General features: G+C 44.5%; 1 protein-coding gene and 1 long non-coding RNA gene across 20 annotated transcripts in view; one reads left to right on the forward strand and one right to left on the reverse strand.

Moving 5' to 3' along the window:
* LOC138488678 (uncharacterized) overlaps positions 1-17,260 on the reverse strand; it is a 466,934-nt gene that overhangs the window by 328,609 nt on the left and 121,065 nt on the right. The window lies entirely within an intron of this gene.
* MAP2 (microtubule associated protein 2) overlaps positions 1-17,260 on the forward strand; it is a 680,541-nt gene that overhangs the window by 134,547 nt on the left and 528,734 nt on the right. The gene's annotated exons all lie outside the window — the stretch shown is intronic.

Below are 17,260 nucleotides of genomic sequence, written 5' to 3' on the forward strand. Positions count from 1 at the left end.
AAGGAAATGTGAAAATACACAGCATACCAGATCAATGTGCCTCAGGCCCAAGGCCACACAACACATTGATCATCTTTGCTTCAACACTAACTGCCTTTGTCTGGCAAGGGAGCAACCACAACACATGATCAACAACTGTGTTATCCATAACCAAGTTGCAAAACATTTTCTCTTTCGTCTTGGACATACAGGTCCTAACAGGATGTTTATACCCAATAGTTTCTCTATCACTTGATCCAAGTGTTTCATTTTGTGCTTCTACACTGCAGGCTTTAAAAGTGAATGCATACACTATATAAGTACCAGGCTATTATGCAAGTATATGCATTAAGGACGAGCATACTCATCCTTGGCACTTAAGGGGTTAAAAAAAGAAGTGGCCAAGACGAAAGCTAGCACATATACAATTGTTCACATTCTGACAACATCCAGCAAAATATCTCATGAGATGGCAGCATAAAATGCAAGACTAACACATTATATCATGAACACAGGGCGAGTTCTCCAGTCTGCCGCACTGTCACTAAAGTGATACTTCAATTATGACTTCAATTATGGGATGCCCTACTAATAAGACATGTACGGGCAGCTGTTCAAAACAAGTCTTGCTGCATGTGCTTAGCAACGAGTGCAACGTGTTAACATAGAGAGAAAAGAGGTACACAACTTGAAAGCAGGAAAGAAAGGACCACACAGATGACACCGCCTTTGTTTTCCAAATGGTTTCTTCGGGATTGGCGAGGAAGAAATGGTGATTGTTGGAATACCCGCTTTGTAGTGTTGAACTTCCAGTTTCACCTCTAGCTTCGCGGGAGTCCGGAGATGCCCGTGGTCACCTGTAGGCCACCCCATCAATCGTAGGGTGGGTGTGCTATGGCTGCAATGCTTCCATATTCACAGCTGTGCAGTGTACAATCACAAGTCATTCAGTATTGGGGTTGGCAGTCCTCAAAGTATAGGGTCACTGAAAAGTAAGTACTTGCATATAGAAAGAAATCGGTACCTTACTAAAATGTCGCCCTCATTTGTGCGCCCCGGAAGTCACTGCGACTTTGGGGGCGCACAAAATTAGGGTGACATTTACTGCGCCCAAGCAGAGCAGGGGTTGCGGGGGTGTCCCCCGCTCTGCTTGGGCGCTGTAACGGGAGTCAAGGGTTGCGGCGTCAGCTCTAACCCACGTTAGTGGGGGGAGCAGGTGCCGCAGGGATAGAAGGGTGTGGGCGGCACACACAGAAGTGTGCCGCCGTAAAGGTAAGTGGGGTGGCGGGGTGGGAAGGTAAAAGCAGGCCGGGGGAAGCGGGCACAGTGATCTATATGATCACTTCGCTGCGCCGTAACTGGCGTAGGCATTTTCTGCCGTCGCAGTTACAGGCCGTGCAGTGATCACATAGATCCCAGAAAGCCACTCTACGATACAATAGGTAAACTTGCCACAGAACCAACATAACGGGAAAATAATTGGATCGATATAGAAACACGATATGCTGTACAGTTTACTGGACCCTCGCTCACATTAGGGGTGATTCAGTGGTGATTAGGGGTTGCCATGGCAACATGAGTGGACAAAACACCTGAATTCTGCATTGATCTACAGCTCTTATTTATTGTTATTTAATTGTTTTTTTATAACACACCTAATACCATACCTGAGATTGGTTTCTAAGCACAGATCCGGGATTCGAACCTGTGTTGCTCAGCATGGTCTTGCTTCTAAGACCATCAGTTGCCACTGTGCTATCTTCCATTACCTTAGTGTTTGGTCATTGGGATCATTTAGCCTATGTATAGTCAAGTGTCGAGATCAAACCCTACAACGGATATGCAAGGAACTCCTGCCTACGAGCTCCTTGGTCCCACAGCGAGTCCTACCTTCACTTCACAAGGCACCTGGTCAAACTGAAACTTGCAAGCAGAATTCTGTGGCCATAAGCAGGGGCTTAGACTTTTGGTTTTCCCTGTGTGGGCCGGGCGCCCGGCAAAAAAGAAAAGTCCCATTGTAACGTATAGGTACTTTCACACAATTGGCCTTTCCTTGGGGGCGGGGGGTGTGGGTGCCTGAGTACTCGTGTACTCAGCACCGCTGGCCACAAAGGTGTAAGGGCAAATGCTTCACTGCGCACACAGATTTTTGTGAATCTGCCCTGTTGTGTTTCACAAGTGTACATTCCCAAACAGACATTCTTGGGACCTGGCCTAAAAGGTTACATTCCTTTAATAAGGAACTCTTATGCCCTACTATAAGTGGGCCAGTGTCTATCTGAAAGGTCACAGATCCATTGAGTGGGCCACATGTACAATAAGAACCCCAAAGAAATGAAACTGACTTGACCAGAATCTGACATATGAGTTCTGTTTTTCTCCAGGTGTCTGTTTGGGGCTCAGCCCCCTTCCACAGTCCGTTTAGTGATCGTGAATTCAGGTCTGAGAACCCCGGTTTTTTGGGAGTCGTTTTTCCTGATTCAACCCATGAGAGAATGAATACATATGCCATTGTAGGTGCTTGAGAATGTTCAAGTCGGTATTTAGCCTAGCAGCTATGCTTCACTGAGATGCGACATTATGACACTTAGCTGTCCCCTGGATTCTGAAAGTAGGACACGCAGATTCCTAAACATAACTCGTGACCCGCTCATGATGCTAACAGATGCATGCTGCTAACATATTCGTACATATATCATACGTCTGAACGCACCCTTGCTTGTAATATGTTACTCTTTTTGAAATCACATTAACCCTTAGGTATGCAATTTCCCCTAATGCAGTTCACATAAATATACCTCATTGCATTCCCTCTTATGTAAATTGCATGTAAATGCATGTCAGTGTTCTAATGTTTATAGCGTAATTCTTCTTCTTCCTTACTATTTGCACGGTGGAAGCCCTTTATATATGCTCTGTTTGCCCTTTCCATCCCCTCTTCCTTACCTTTGCTTTTTTTGGTATTGTTTGATGTTTATTAGTTGTCCTTTCTTTAATGTTTCCCCGGTACTATATACTATTCTGTTATCGATTTAGTTTTCGTGTGATTATGCATCTTTTTTTATCTTCAATGCATTTTTGTGAGTTCAGTGAGTTATGAAAATACACCAGTGAATGCATTTTCGGGGAACAGTTCTTCTCCTGAGTTGGGTTTTTGTTGAGTTGTATTCCTTTGAGATGTATTTGAATGACTCATTGTGCTCCGCTTCACCCGCCCACCAATCACAGAATTGATTGCAGTCATCCTTCCTATAAGCTTTCATCACCCTCCCAACTAGGGTCCACCTCCTATGGCTTCCATCAGATCACCAAGGCAACCACTTTGAGATAGGCCTGAGCAAAGAATGTGGCTCATTCATGGTGGCAAGTGTACGGCACATGCTTTCATAACCATGACCTACCCATAGAGCACAGTGCGGATCATGGCCACTGTTACGCATAACGCATGACCTCTCAATTGTACTGAACGTGTCTCATTAAAAGGTGCATGGTGGACAGTGCAGATTAGCTCCTCGGCAATATACTAAAGGAGATAGTTTCCATTGTGAAAGAGCTTTCTGTCTCCCCTGCTCTGTCAAGCTCCCTATCCAACAATAGAGCACTGGCGGTCAGGGATGTCGCTAGGTCTGGAAAAGATCTGGGGCTACGCTAATGTTGGGACTGTCAGGACTTGGGGCTAACTAGCCTTTTGGTTGTAGCCCCTGAACTTCTATCCAAGGCTGACCCCAAAAGACCCAGGCCTACAGTCTTCTTAGCCCGCCCCCCCCACCGACCCCTTAGCAATGCCTTTGCTGGTGGTTTCATCCTATAAACCCTCTGCTATAGAAGACCCAGGCCTATAGCCTCCTTAGCCCCCCCCCCACTCCTTAGCAACGCCTCTGCTGGTGGTTTCATCCTATAAACCCTCTGTTATGTAAGACCCAGGCCTATAGCCTCCTTACCCCCCCCCCACCCACTCCTTAGCATCGCCTCTGCTGGTGGTTTCATCCTATAAACTCTCTGTTATGGAAGACCCAGGCCTATAGCCTCCTTAGGCCCCCCCCACCCACTCCTTAGCATCGCCTCTGCTGGTGGTTTCATCCTATAACCCTCTGTTATGTAAGCCCCAGGCCTATAGACCTCTTAGCTCCCCTGCATGCCCCCTAGCAACGCCTCTGCTGGTGGTTTCATCCTATAAACTCTCTGTTATGGAAGACCCTGGCCTATAGCCTCCTTAGCCCCCTCCCTCCCCACTCACTCCTTAGCAACGCCTCTGCTGGTGGTTTCATCCTATAAACCCTCTGTTATGTTTTGTTCTAATCTGCAATTTGGGGGCTTCCCAGGGACAAGGAGGACATGTAGGGGGCTGGCTAGGTTTACAACTTGAGTTGTCAGTGTGGGTCTGAGTGAAGAGGAATAGGAGTAGGAGTAGGGTTCACTGTTAGTCGATAAAGCAGATTAGCACATGGAAGTTGTTATTGACCTCCTTTTAGCTAATCCCAATGTTTAAAGTGCAGTCAATAACTACTGACTGCATTCCAAACATTCTGTCTTCCGAAGCAGAGAAGGAAGCAACAATGCTATTTCCAGGCAATATTTTGTTTCAGCAAGACACTTCCTCGCCGGGAGGACCTTTTTTATGCATCATGTTATTTAACAAACACAAGAGAAAAATAAAACAATGACAAACGTTTTCACTTTCTTATAGAGACATCCTTTTCTTTTACATGTCACCTAATACATGCTCATGTAAACTTGCTCCAGTTTAACCAGGTTGCAATTAAAATGCTTAACTTATGAAAATAACCATGTTATTTAAATACTACAAAATGAAACCACTTTTATTCATTTAATTGGTTTTCTATAATGCACTTAATACCTGAGTCTAAGCCTAGATCCGAGATTCGAACCTCAGTTGTTCAGCATATTCTTGTGTCCAAATCCAGCACGTTGCCCCTGTGCTATGCATCCGTTTTCATTTACCAACTCGGTTTGTCTTTTTTTTCTGTACTCACTCATATCGCACCATTTTTAATTTCACCACTAACACTTCAAAACATGTATTTTTGCTACCACCATGTGCTAATAGCCTTATAGAGACCTCAGGAAGGAGCATTCTCGCTTGGGATGATCACCCTTCTCCAACTGGTGTCAGAGTGTTATCCCATTATAATGACCCATCCCTCAGTCTATAAGGCAATAGTATGACCTGCCAGGTAAGGGCTTCTGGCAGGAGCCTGTGCCCTGTGGAGTTGTGGGTCCTGTAATCATCTGCCGTCAGACTCACTTCTTTGTGACACAGGAAGTATGAGTGACCATATCGTAGGGTGACCAGACGTATGTGTTTTACCGGGACAGTTTTTTTATTTTATAAACCCCATCCGGGGTTTCGGCTACGGTCCTTTTTTTGCCAGGACTTGATTTCGAAATCCCGAAATCGGGTCCCGGCGCAACTATTCCTGCATGAATGGAAATGCTTATTTCATGCCCCCATTTCCTCCCCCTTCTCCTCCCTGGTGCTCTCCTCCAATGAGAGGAGTGTGCCTTTTAGCACACCCCCTCACCACGCCCCGAAACAGGCAAGCGACATAGACGTAGGACTAAAGTTGTATGTGTATTTACTTTAGTCCTACTTCTACTTCCATGGCCTAGCCCAGGTTTTTTTTCTAATCTGGTCACGCTACCATACCGGCCCCCTGCCTGTGCGCTATTTCACTGCAGAAGGGGTAGTACAAAGAGGAATCCTTGCATCTTGATCTTGATCCCTGAGACTAACTGTGCTATTATCCTTGTGTCAGTCACAGAGGGTACAATAATACTGTGAAGCAGTGCTTTAAGTGGGTCGGGGCCTGCCGGGGTCTCCAAACAGTGGGAATGAGCCGGGGCCCTGCCGGGGCCCCCCGGTCCCACACAACATTGGCAGGACGCATTATTCCCGCCGCAGCCGTAATGGGAGATGTGCCCGCCAGTTTAACGTCAAGCAAGCTGACAGAAGTGCCAGTCAGGCACAGCGTCACTGAAGCTGGCTGGCACTTCCTTCATTCACTGTAACTTTCTCTGACGACCCCTCATCTGAGGGGTCATCAGAGGAAGTTACTGTCCCTTTGTTTGCCCTCCCAAGGTCACTGACCCTCCGCAAACCCGCAGGCTCCATGATCTAATATGCAGATTAAATCACAGAGCCCGCGGGTTCGCAGAGGGTGAAAGACGCCTTGGGCTCTGTGATCTATGTGCTCTGAGCAGAGATCACTGAGCCTGAGGTGCCTTTCTCTGTTGGCAAAGCTTTATAAAAGATGCCTTGAATTGTATACGTTTCAAGACATCTTTTATAAACGTAGAAATATTTCTATGTTTATAAAAGACGGCTTGAAACTTGCACAATTCAAGGCATCTTTTATAAAGCTTTGTCGACGGACAAAGCCACCTTGGGTTTTGTCTGTCCTCAACGCTTTATAAAAGATGCCTTGAATTGTTTACGTTTCAAGCCATTTTTTATAAACAAAGAAATATGTTATAAATGTCTATGCTTATAAAAGGTGGCTTGAAAAGTGCACAAACCATAGTATGGTAAGCATGCAAGTGTGCGTAAATTACTATGGTTTGTGCACTTTTCAAGCCACCTTTTTATAAACATAGGAATACATACCATTGCTATGTTTATAAGGCTTGAAAAGTACACAAACCATAGTAGTACGCATACAAATATATAAATGCGCACATACATTTATATATTTGTGCACCTTACAATGATTTGTGCATGTTTTAGGCCACACCCACAAAGGAAGCCACGCCCCCAAACGAGGCCCCCTCCTCAATTTCTTACCCCACTTAAAGCACTTCTGTGAAGATAAGAAACACACAAGTTCGGGGCCAGTTTCGCACAGCCATCCGCGACAATAACTGATGAAGCAGAATGTCAGCTGTGCTTCCTGACACTGCAGTGCACGGTCATCAGAGCTGGCATTCGTTAGCAAAGCAGCCTCGGCGCCACCTCTCGCTTTGCCCACCAGGCAGCCCGCTTGTGACAGGCCAGCTGCTCCGCACAGTGGCAGACTGCCAGCGTTCACCAGCAGGAGTTGCGCAGTTTGGATTTAATGAGTGAGTCTGCGGCCTTGTGGGCTTTCCAGCCCTGCTGGGAAGGAGTCTACGCTCTGCCGCATCCTTCTGATTTCGCAGTCCTTTCAGCTGTAGGCTGTATTCTTATGACATACAGGACATGTGGCCCCAGAACTAAGAAAGATGGCTCAGTGGAAGTGTGCACTGTGAGGTTTATGAACGTCTTTCGCAAGTAGTGATTAACATAAAAATAATCAAGCATGGGGAGTGTTGTGTAGTACGCATGGTTGTGGGCATGCGCAAGCCTCGTTCCGGCTCGCGCATGCGTGAATTAATAAAGGAGGTCCGTGCACGCCAGTTGCGGCCGGAAGCTGAGACCAGCAACACATGTCTCGTGTCTGTGTTCTGCATTTCTTCAATTTTTGGACAACCCATGGCCATTAGAGGACTAATGGCCGTGGCTACTGCTTGGTGAAGGCACAGGAAGCTAGAACTAGTTGATTCCACGGCGAGTGACTACACCATCTTGGTGCTTGAGAAAATGTTCGCCACCCATGGCTTCCCGATTGAACTATGTTCCGATAATGGCCCACCTTTTCAGGGACAACAGTTCGCTAGGTATCTGGAAGAAAGGGGTATCAAGCACAGGCGTGTCACGCCGCTCTGGCCGAGGGCAAATGGAGAAGTGGAGCGGTTAATGAGAACGCTCAACAAAGTCTTCAGGATCTCACTGAATGGGGGAGGGGAACTGCGCCATAACCTCTTCAAGTTCCTTAGAGAGTATCGAACGACCCCTCACCAGTCCACGGGGGTCGTGCCGGCAGAGGCACTGTTCAGCCGCTGTCCGAGAGGACTGCTGCTAGAGATAGAAGGGCGAACCCCAGGGGTGATCGACGACCAACAGGTCCAATAAGAACGCCTGCACAAGAATGAGAAAGAGTCTATGGAGGAACCTCACAAGAAAAGACCATTGGAGTAGGGAACACTGTGTTGGTGAGAAACAGGCATCCAGAGGGGAAGTTGTCCCTCACGTATGAGGCCCAACCACTAGGAGTGACTCACGTAAAAGTGTCTATGGTCACAGCGACCAATGAGAGAGGAACGATCACGAGGAATGTGTCCTACTTCTAAAGGATAGAGGCCAGCCCGCCGGAAGAACCCCCGATGGCTCGTGCAGAGCAGCCCTCAGAAGAAACACGCCCGGCAATGGCACCAGAGGAGGAAGGAGCCCCGGCTATGCCAGGAACGCCTGGACCATCCAAGGAGATAGCAGAAGGTACCCGAACAGGGAGGGGCGCCAGCGCCTGTCGAGGTACCAAGACTATATTATGGACCCGGTCCAGTAAGGGACTGAGAACTGTCCGTGTTGACTCATGTTGGGTTGTGGTTATGGTTAATGTTTACATGTGTTCTTTGTTTGGAGAAAAGGAGGGATGGTGCGTAGTATGCAAGGTTTTGGGCATGCACGAGCCTCATTCCGGCTCGCGCATGCATGAATTAATAAAGGAGCTCCATGCGCGCCAGTTGCAGTTTGACGCTCAGACCAGCAACACGCGTCCCATGTCTGTGTACTGCATGCGTGTGTGTATGCGTGTGAGGCGGCCGGCGGTGTGCCCGCCCGCTAACAGGGAGAATGGTGAGGAAGATGGCTGCTCATTCTTTCTGCTCCAGTCCCTGTGCCCACTTAGAGAATCCTGCAGCAGGTGCAGCAAATTCCATATAGGGTCGGATAGTACCATCAAAGACATGTCCATGCCTGAAATGGTCCCTGGGGAGTGGGGAATGGGGGCCGGTTTCTGGCCATGCCTCGGCCGGTTTGGAAGAAAGAAAAATTGAAAAAAAATATTTTTTTTTTTCAAATGTTTTTTTTTTGTTTTTCAAAAAGCCTTTCATCCTTCTTAGGTTGATAAATGACTACCAACACAGGTTGGGTGATATTGTATGCATATTTGTTCTATAAAAAAGAGCTTAAGCGTAAGTGCTATACAATAACATATTATCATTTGGCCTTGGACGTCTGCTTGGATTCACAGTAATTTAGTGTACTTAGGGACAATGATATTTGATGCCACTTCCTGTTTTGTCAAGGGGTGAAAGGTCGTGTTTCATCGCTTCCCAGGATGTCACTTTGGGGTGGGGTCAAATGACATCACTTCCAGTGATGATCAGAGGTCAAGGGCCGTGAGGCGAGGGGTGGGCCACTTTTATTGAGGCGAGGGGTGGGAAACTTTATTTTGGGTGACCGGGCCTATTTCTTGTCCCAGTCCGGTCCTGGTCTGTGGTGGTTGACTCTCAGCAGCAAGAAATGTGTCTGAGCTGAGCCATGGGACAGACAAACGAGTCAACATGGCGGCTGGACAGGCTACTGGCTCGTGAAGAGAGCCGTTGGAAGGCAGTGAACTCGCCCCAGTGAATCACGCGGATGAATGTAAGTGAGTTCCTGTGAGGTAGCAGAAAGACTTTGGTTCCCCAACCTTCCTCTGCCCTATAAATCATATTAAGTGTGTTAGAATTGAAAATGTAAGATTAACTTTCAGCGGTGGAAAGAGAAAATATTTATTATTACGTCAACAGGAAGTTACATGGATATACAAAATTAACAAATTATTCATGATTGAATCCGGACAATGAAATTCTGTATCATATATTTGTTCTTAATATTTTGTTTAAATATATATTTAAAGAAGTTCTAGAGAGTAGAAAAATAATATTCTTCAATTTTCATCACTTCTCATCATATAAATAAGGTAATCCCCATAACAAATTATAGACTAAGGAGAAACTATTTATTACAGTCACATGAAAGAATATAACACATTTAAAAATAGACTATAGGAAAATGGATTAGCAAAACAATGACTCGGAATTGTGCTCTAACGATAAAAAACAAACATCTTGAATTTGTAACATCTATTAAATATATTGTATGCTAAAAATGAATTAGAGTTAGCAACAGTCAAAAGTAGATGCTTAACAAAAAATATTCAAAGACTAAACTTGAATATGATAAATCTGCATGCAAGGATGGCAGCTCTAAATACAGAACGGTGCATTGAATGTGTGATGTCACAATGTGACATGCATCCTGGAATGAGGCCAGTATATATAAACAAGCACGTGTTTTATACGCGTGTAACAAGGCCCACCAAAAAAGAAAGGATGTGCAGAAACAAATTATCTGCATGTAAAAGGATAAAAAAAATTCAATGAAAAACATAAGAGTCAAAACAATATGTGCTTTTAATATTATATTTTAAAAATAGTTATAATTCAATATAAAATCATTAAAGAAGAAGTTATCATATAAATAAAGCAAATACGTGAATCTGAAGAGATCTAAGATAAAACCGTCCCAACTTCAACTCTTACAAACTTTACAATTTAGATAATTTAGATAATTTATATAAAATATACAAGGTGAGGTAAAATTGCCAATTGATCCATTTAACAAATACTATCAATAATGGAAGTTAAAAAACTGTGTAGAGATATATACACAAAGTGGATGAGAAATGTAAAAAACTGGTATAACTGATCTTAAGGTAAGTGCCAAAAACAAAAAGTGTGTTGTATTATCCATAGTTTAACTCTGATTTAGGTATGGTAGCCCACGTAAGATGTGTGTAGTGTATTATAAAAAGTATTTCCTTATTTTTTCTTGTCTTCCTTTTTTGACTGCATCTTTTGATTCTTTTGTTCAGAAATTATCCCTGAGGAAGCCATAGTAGAGGCGAAACATGTGTTGATATATCACTGTGTAGAGGGATATCATTGTTAAGAAGTAATTTTGAATAGAATGTAGGTGGTATCAGTGTAAAGAAGTGATTCTGAATACATTGTAAAGAAATACAATTTCAAACTTAGAATATTTGTTTTTGGAGTATCACATGTGGAATCATACATTTGGAAATAATGATGAGCCATAGAATGTTCTGTCAGAATCATCAGAGTTGACAGACATAAACAAGAAGGCATCTAGGGACACCATGCTGCGTTTGGTTATTCAGTTTCTTTGCTCAAGAGAAATGCACAATTCCATGCGCATAGCCGAATCAGTCACAAATATCGATCAGGATGCTTTGAAAACATGCACACTAGAAAAGGGAACAATTAGCCAAAGTAATCGGATTGTCATTCCTTCTGACATGCACCATAAGAGTGTAGCCCTGGCACACGAGGGTCCCCGGTGCACAGTGTCTGTGAATCAATTGCAGAAACTTTCCTGAAATGGAACTGCTAGTGAAAGACACAAGTGGCACAGCGAGTAGAGCGCTCAACACAGGTTCGAATCCCGGCAGGGCCAAACTCAGCCTTTCATCCTTCTGAGGTCGATAAATGAGCACCACACACCATGGGTAATAATAAGCAACGCTCAAATACCTGAGGGTTTGTAGCGCTATATAAATGCCAAATTATTATTATTATTATTATTATTATTATTATTATTATTATTGTGCGAGCATTGCTTGTACTGAAGCTGCTGCAGATGATACCATTACCTGCTGCTGGCTGGGATAAAGTCATGGTTGACTTCTTTGCACCTATTCATACAGGTGCATATGTGATGGGGGTCCCCCCGAACTCCCCTAGGTGCCTGGAATTGGAGGTTATGCAATGTACTGCTGCATCATTGGTCATACCGACACTGGATACAATATTTGCTGCTTATGGCATTCCAAGGGTCGTTATGTCTGGCAATGGCCCGCCATGCAGTGGGCAGGATTTCACGTTGTTTGCAAAATATTTGCCTTTTCAGTTTTCAACATCGTAGAGTAACACCGCTGTGGCCTCGGGGGAATGGGATAGTGAAATAGTTCATGGAAAATCTGAAGAGGACTCTCCAAATCTGCCACATAAATAAAAGGTCCTTGCCAAAATCCCTAAGCCCACTCCGTGAGACAGCGGCAATACCCTATTAGCACTACTAAGGAATGTCCCTCTGGATTCATGTTCGGCAGAAGTGTGAGAATGCACAGTCCACAAATTCCATGAGAAGGAAAGAAGTCCAATGACAGCCACCCATACTCTGAGAGACAAAGATGCTGTATTTAAAAAAAAAATGTTTATTAGTTTTACGGCTGACAAGCATCAATCACACATACTTAAAATATAGAATCTACATGCAATTTCTTTTAAAAGAAAAAAAGATTTTAAAAAGTCATATACAAATGACAGAGTGAGCCAAAACACGTGTCAATTAAAAGGGCCTCCCACAGGAGATTTATTATACACAATTGGTGTCAGCATATCTTTTTAGTGATCCTAATCTTTCAAATATTCTTTAAATATGTGCGGCGCTCTCACAGTGTGAAACCTTTCAAAACCTGTCTCATACCTCGGAGGAGGGGTAGTGGTTCCTTCTAAAACGTCTTTTCACACAGACGCGACACTAAAACTTCAGAATTTGCTAAGAGCGCAAGACCCAAGAGGTTGACCTCGAATCCAAGTACCCAAAAACAGTACCATCATATACAAATGAGACACACATTCAGCTTATCCCAATTGACCTTAATAATCCTACTAGAGCTATCAAGTCTGAAGGAACAAGACCTGCCTGACATTGCTTCCAAAGGGCTTCCCATCTATCATGCCTCCCAAACCCAAATACTTGCTAAAATATTTTTTTACGCAGTGACTGCAAAAGGAACACTCCAGGATGATGTGTCTAATGGTTTTAGTGCTTTCAACTTCACAAAATCTGCATTTCAGATCCGTTAGCTCGATCATGTTGTATCTGTAGAGAGTCTCTTTGGTCGCAAACAGATTCCACCGGAACCTAAGGAACTCTGTTCTAGCCTCTATACTTGGGTTTATGGTCAAGAAAGGGGCTATTACCCCTTGTTTCTTATGGTCGAAACTTAGATGTTTTGATGGATACTTATGTAATAGTTCAATTGTTTCACTCCAGTCCCTTGGTCTCAGGTGATTTTTGGTATGATGGGGTCTAGATTTGAGCTCTTCTAGGCTAGATCCAATAAGAAATCCTCACATTCTTTTTACATATCTAAATGGACATTTCGAGTGGTCACCATTTGACGTAGTAACCAGAGACAGCCTAACATCCTCATAGATCGATTGTCCCCCTTTTACTATTAACATACTTCGATATAGGTTCCACATTCCCCTTGATTGAAGAGATTGAATACCCAGTTCATACCTCAACAATACCCGCGTAGTGAATCCTCTCGATTTCACCTTAGTTGGTTTGGACATTACATGAAATCCCAAATAAACCAGCAAGTCTACTGTCTCTAGCCTATAGCCATCTACCCAACAAGAACCTGTCACCTTCGTTCTTATCCTTGATTGCATGATAACCTTTGATTTGGAACTGTTGATAACCAAATCATTGGACTTTGCATAAATATTAAAAGTGTCTATCAGTTTCTGTAGACCACATGGAGTCCGAACGAACAACAAAAAGTCATCCTCATATGAAATCCACGTTAGATGCTGTTTATTCAACTTTGGTGACGTGAATGCATTGTTATCCAAGGTCTCTTCCACATCAAACAAATATAGATTGAAAAGGCAGGGGGCCAACATACATCCCTGTCTTACACCAGAGAATGTCTGAATGGAGCCTGTTGTTTCTCCCCTCCCATTCAGTCTGATCTTAATTTCAGTATGATCATACAATGCTATCAAGAGTCTTACAAATGTTGTAGGTATATTCCACCCTGCCAGTGTTTTTCCATAGGAGAAATCTGTTCACTGAATCAATGGCAAATGTCAAGCCAATACTTGCCACATATGTGGCTGTTACCTTGCCTTTCAGGGCTAGATTTTAAACATATTTTAACAGCAAACTGTTTAAGTTGGTACTGTGTTTGTCCCTGAAACTGGTCTGCCATATTTTAATATGCCCTGTCTCAAGAGATCAGGCATCCAGATGTTTAAGCAGACGGACGCAAGAACTTTACTATCTGTGTCAAGGACAGATATTGGCCTGTAATTACAAGGGTTGTTTTGATCCCCTCTCTTAAAGATTGGGATCAGATAGGCTGTTTGCCAACTCACCCGGAAAATTGGGTTTTTAAAATTTGATAAAGTAAAAGGTCAGAATTATTGACCAGGAGATCGGATCAGCCTTAAATAACAGGTTGGACAGCGTATTAGGCCCTGGTGCCCTCAAAGTGCCTATAGATTTTATGGTACTCAACACTTCTTCAAAATCTATTGTCAAGGTGCACTTATCCATGTTGACCTCTGAAAGTATAGGATGGGTGATGTCAAGCAGTGAGGACTGCCTAAATTTAGCCTCAAAATAGGAGACCCACTGTTCTTCACCTATAGGATTTAGCTGGCAATCAGCCTGAGTTCTTCCCAGATGATTTATTAGACACTAGAATGTAGTGGTAGTAGATTTACAGTGGGAGGCCATCATACATTCTGCATCATTTTGGAGTAATTGGGCCTCATTACGACCCTGGCGGTACGGGGTAAACCGCGCCGTAAAAGGTGCCGGCGCTGTTTACCCCGTACCGCCTCATTACGACGTCCTCTCGCGGGACCCAGGAAGCAACGCCTGGTCAAACCAGGTATGCTTACCGGGTCACGCGAGGGGAAGAGGGAGCAAACAACGGGCTAACTCGTAATGGCCCGTTGTTTGCTCCCTCTCCCATTCCCATTAAGCCCTATGGGGGCTGAAATGGGAATGGGGAAGGACTGGGTCCGGGTCCTTGGAGGGAGAATTACCGGACCTTCCGAACTCGGAATGACCCGGTTATTCCTCATTCTGAGGACCCGGACGCGATTTCGGCAGCAGCCATGCCGCCAATAGCGGCATGGCTACCGCCGAACTCGTAATGAGGGCCATTGTCCCTTATACCATCTTGACCGGGTACGAAAGGACTTCTTTACCCTTTTAACCTCCATCACCTGGGACACTAAATCGTATCTGTTGTTACTCTTTATTACTTTTTTTCACCCTCTCAACTCCCTCATTTTCTCCCAGAGAATTCAGTCAAACCGAAGCAGATTTTTTGCCATAGAAGGGTTTGATTTCCTGTCAACCCCCTCGAGAATGACCCCGGGAAATTGTCAGAACCCCTGGTATTAAATATTTACATTTTCTAATTTAAAGTGGTAGAAGCCAGTAATTCCTCTGCCCTGTCATTAACCAAGGTTACATTGTGATGGTTCCATGATATTCTATTTGCCCCTTGGTTTACCGGTAAAGTGGAGATATGGGGCCCTCCCCCTTTTTCTAGAGGGAGATCAAACTCTGCAATGATCTAATGGTGGTTACTCCATTTAGAAGGGAGTACCTTAAAGCATGAGCAAATATTAAAGAAGCCCTGATACACAAAGAGATAAAGATTTAGGGCCTCATCACGAGGCAGGCGCTCCCGTAATGAAGGGTGCCGGTACGGGACCGGCACCGTTCATTACGGGATGCCTGATTACGAGGTCCCCTAGCGGGACCCGGAACAGATGTCTGGTAAAACCAGACGTCCTTTCCGGGTCCCGCGAGGGGACCAAGGAGCTAATAACGGGCCCGTTATTAGCTCCATCCCCTTCTCCCATTGAGCCCTATGGGGGCTCAAATGGGAATGGGGAATGGTTTTGTGCATGAGGAATTACCGGGTCCTCCAAGGTCGGAATGACCCGGTAATTCCTCATTCACAGAACCCGGTACTGGAACCCGGTATGGAGGTAGCCATGCCCTTATAAAGGGCATGGCTACCCCCATACTCGTAATGAGGCCCATAGTCTGGAGTAGACTTACTAGAGCCGCTAGTCCAAGTAGTTTGGCTTGGTTTATCACCACTAACACAGAACCATTCAACCTTGAAAGACCCAAAGAGTCCAAGGTTTCTAACCATTGCTTTCCATTTCCTACTTTTGGTCCTGAGGGTCTTGTTTCGCCTCAGGTGGAAAGCAAGAATCTGGAAAGCAGAATGAGTTTAGGCCTCCACCCAGGATGACCAGGCCCCATGTCCACCTGGCCACCCAATTAGAGATGAGCAGCAAGGTCTCCCCAAGAACACTCTCTATATTGGAGAGGGCACTATGCCAATATATATTCAGTAACAAGAGCTTCTGTTTTCTACCTTCAATCTCAATTGTTACTGTATTATTAGCAGGATTTTGTTTGCAATAACTTGGTGATCAACCACTAGCCCAAAACTCTCCTTTATCAGATTATCAGAGGTACCAGGCCCCCCAATGGTCTCCCTCTTGGGCATTTTACTGCTGTAGAGAAGAAAGTAACAAAGCCATCCACAACCGGAGCCTCTGTCAACCATATTTCCTGAATAATCACAATCACATCATTTCTTAAAAGTGTCCCCAAATTTGGGTCAGTAAAGTGTTGTCGGTGCCGCAGCTGTTCCAAGACAGAATCGTTAATTTCCTTTACCAATGCCTCAAGTCTTGTGGTTCATGCTCCACTTCTGGGGTCCAAATACGAACAGTTCTTTTACTCTGTTTCTCAAATGGTCCTCTTTCATAAATCCGTGAAGTAAAATAGCCCTTGTTCATACCCCTACTGAATGTACTAGAGTTCCTTCTTTGAGGCTTGCGATATTCTTTCATAGTGTTACTAATATCATGGCCTCTCTGAGGCGCCACTTGTGAGAAAGCAAAACACAGATTATACAGAGAACCGATTTCACTAGTTATAAGATTAAAAACCACCTTTGATGCTATTGTGATCATTGTCACATCGGTTCTTCCTCTTGTCTTTTGAGGATATAGCCCAAAGCCTTGAGACCTGCAAGAACAAACTCAAAATACCTGCACGATTCAGCACATTCCATCTTTTATCACAGGATGTACAAGCCACTCTACATTTTGTGTTTGTGTGATTTACAAACCTTTCAGTTTTCAAACATCGATTACATTCGAAAAATTTCGAAATTCGAAATTTCATTTCATCCGTATCTCTCCAGGACTGAAATCTCTACACTGGCTCCCAGTGGCTGCTAGGATTAACTTCAAAACCCTCTGCATTGTCCACAAGGCCTTCTGGGGCCTGGGGCCCAATTACCTTCAACTCTCTCTTCCTAAATATCTTCCTTCCCGAGCCCTTCGCTCATCCGTCTCCAACTCCCTCAGGGTCAGCCGCTTCTCGAAGCAACGAGCTGGGGGTAGATCTCTCTCTGCAGCAGGGGCCTCCCTCTGGAACAGCCTTCCTGCCTCCCTGAAACTTGAGGAGAACCACCTCCGGTTCCGGAAGCACCTCAAAACCTTCCTCTTTGCTTCTGCTTTCTCTCTCCCTCTCCCCTGCTGAACAGCTTTA

Source organism: Ambystoma mexicanum, chromosome 9 (genome assembly GCF_040938575.1).
Source record: "Ambystoma mexicanum isolate Mex_15411 chromosome 9, UKY_AmexF1_1, whole genome shotgun sequence".
NCBI classification, from domain to species: Eukaryota; Metazoa; Chordata; class Amphibia; order Caudata; family Ambystomatidae; genus Ambystoma; species Ambystoma mexicanum.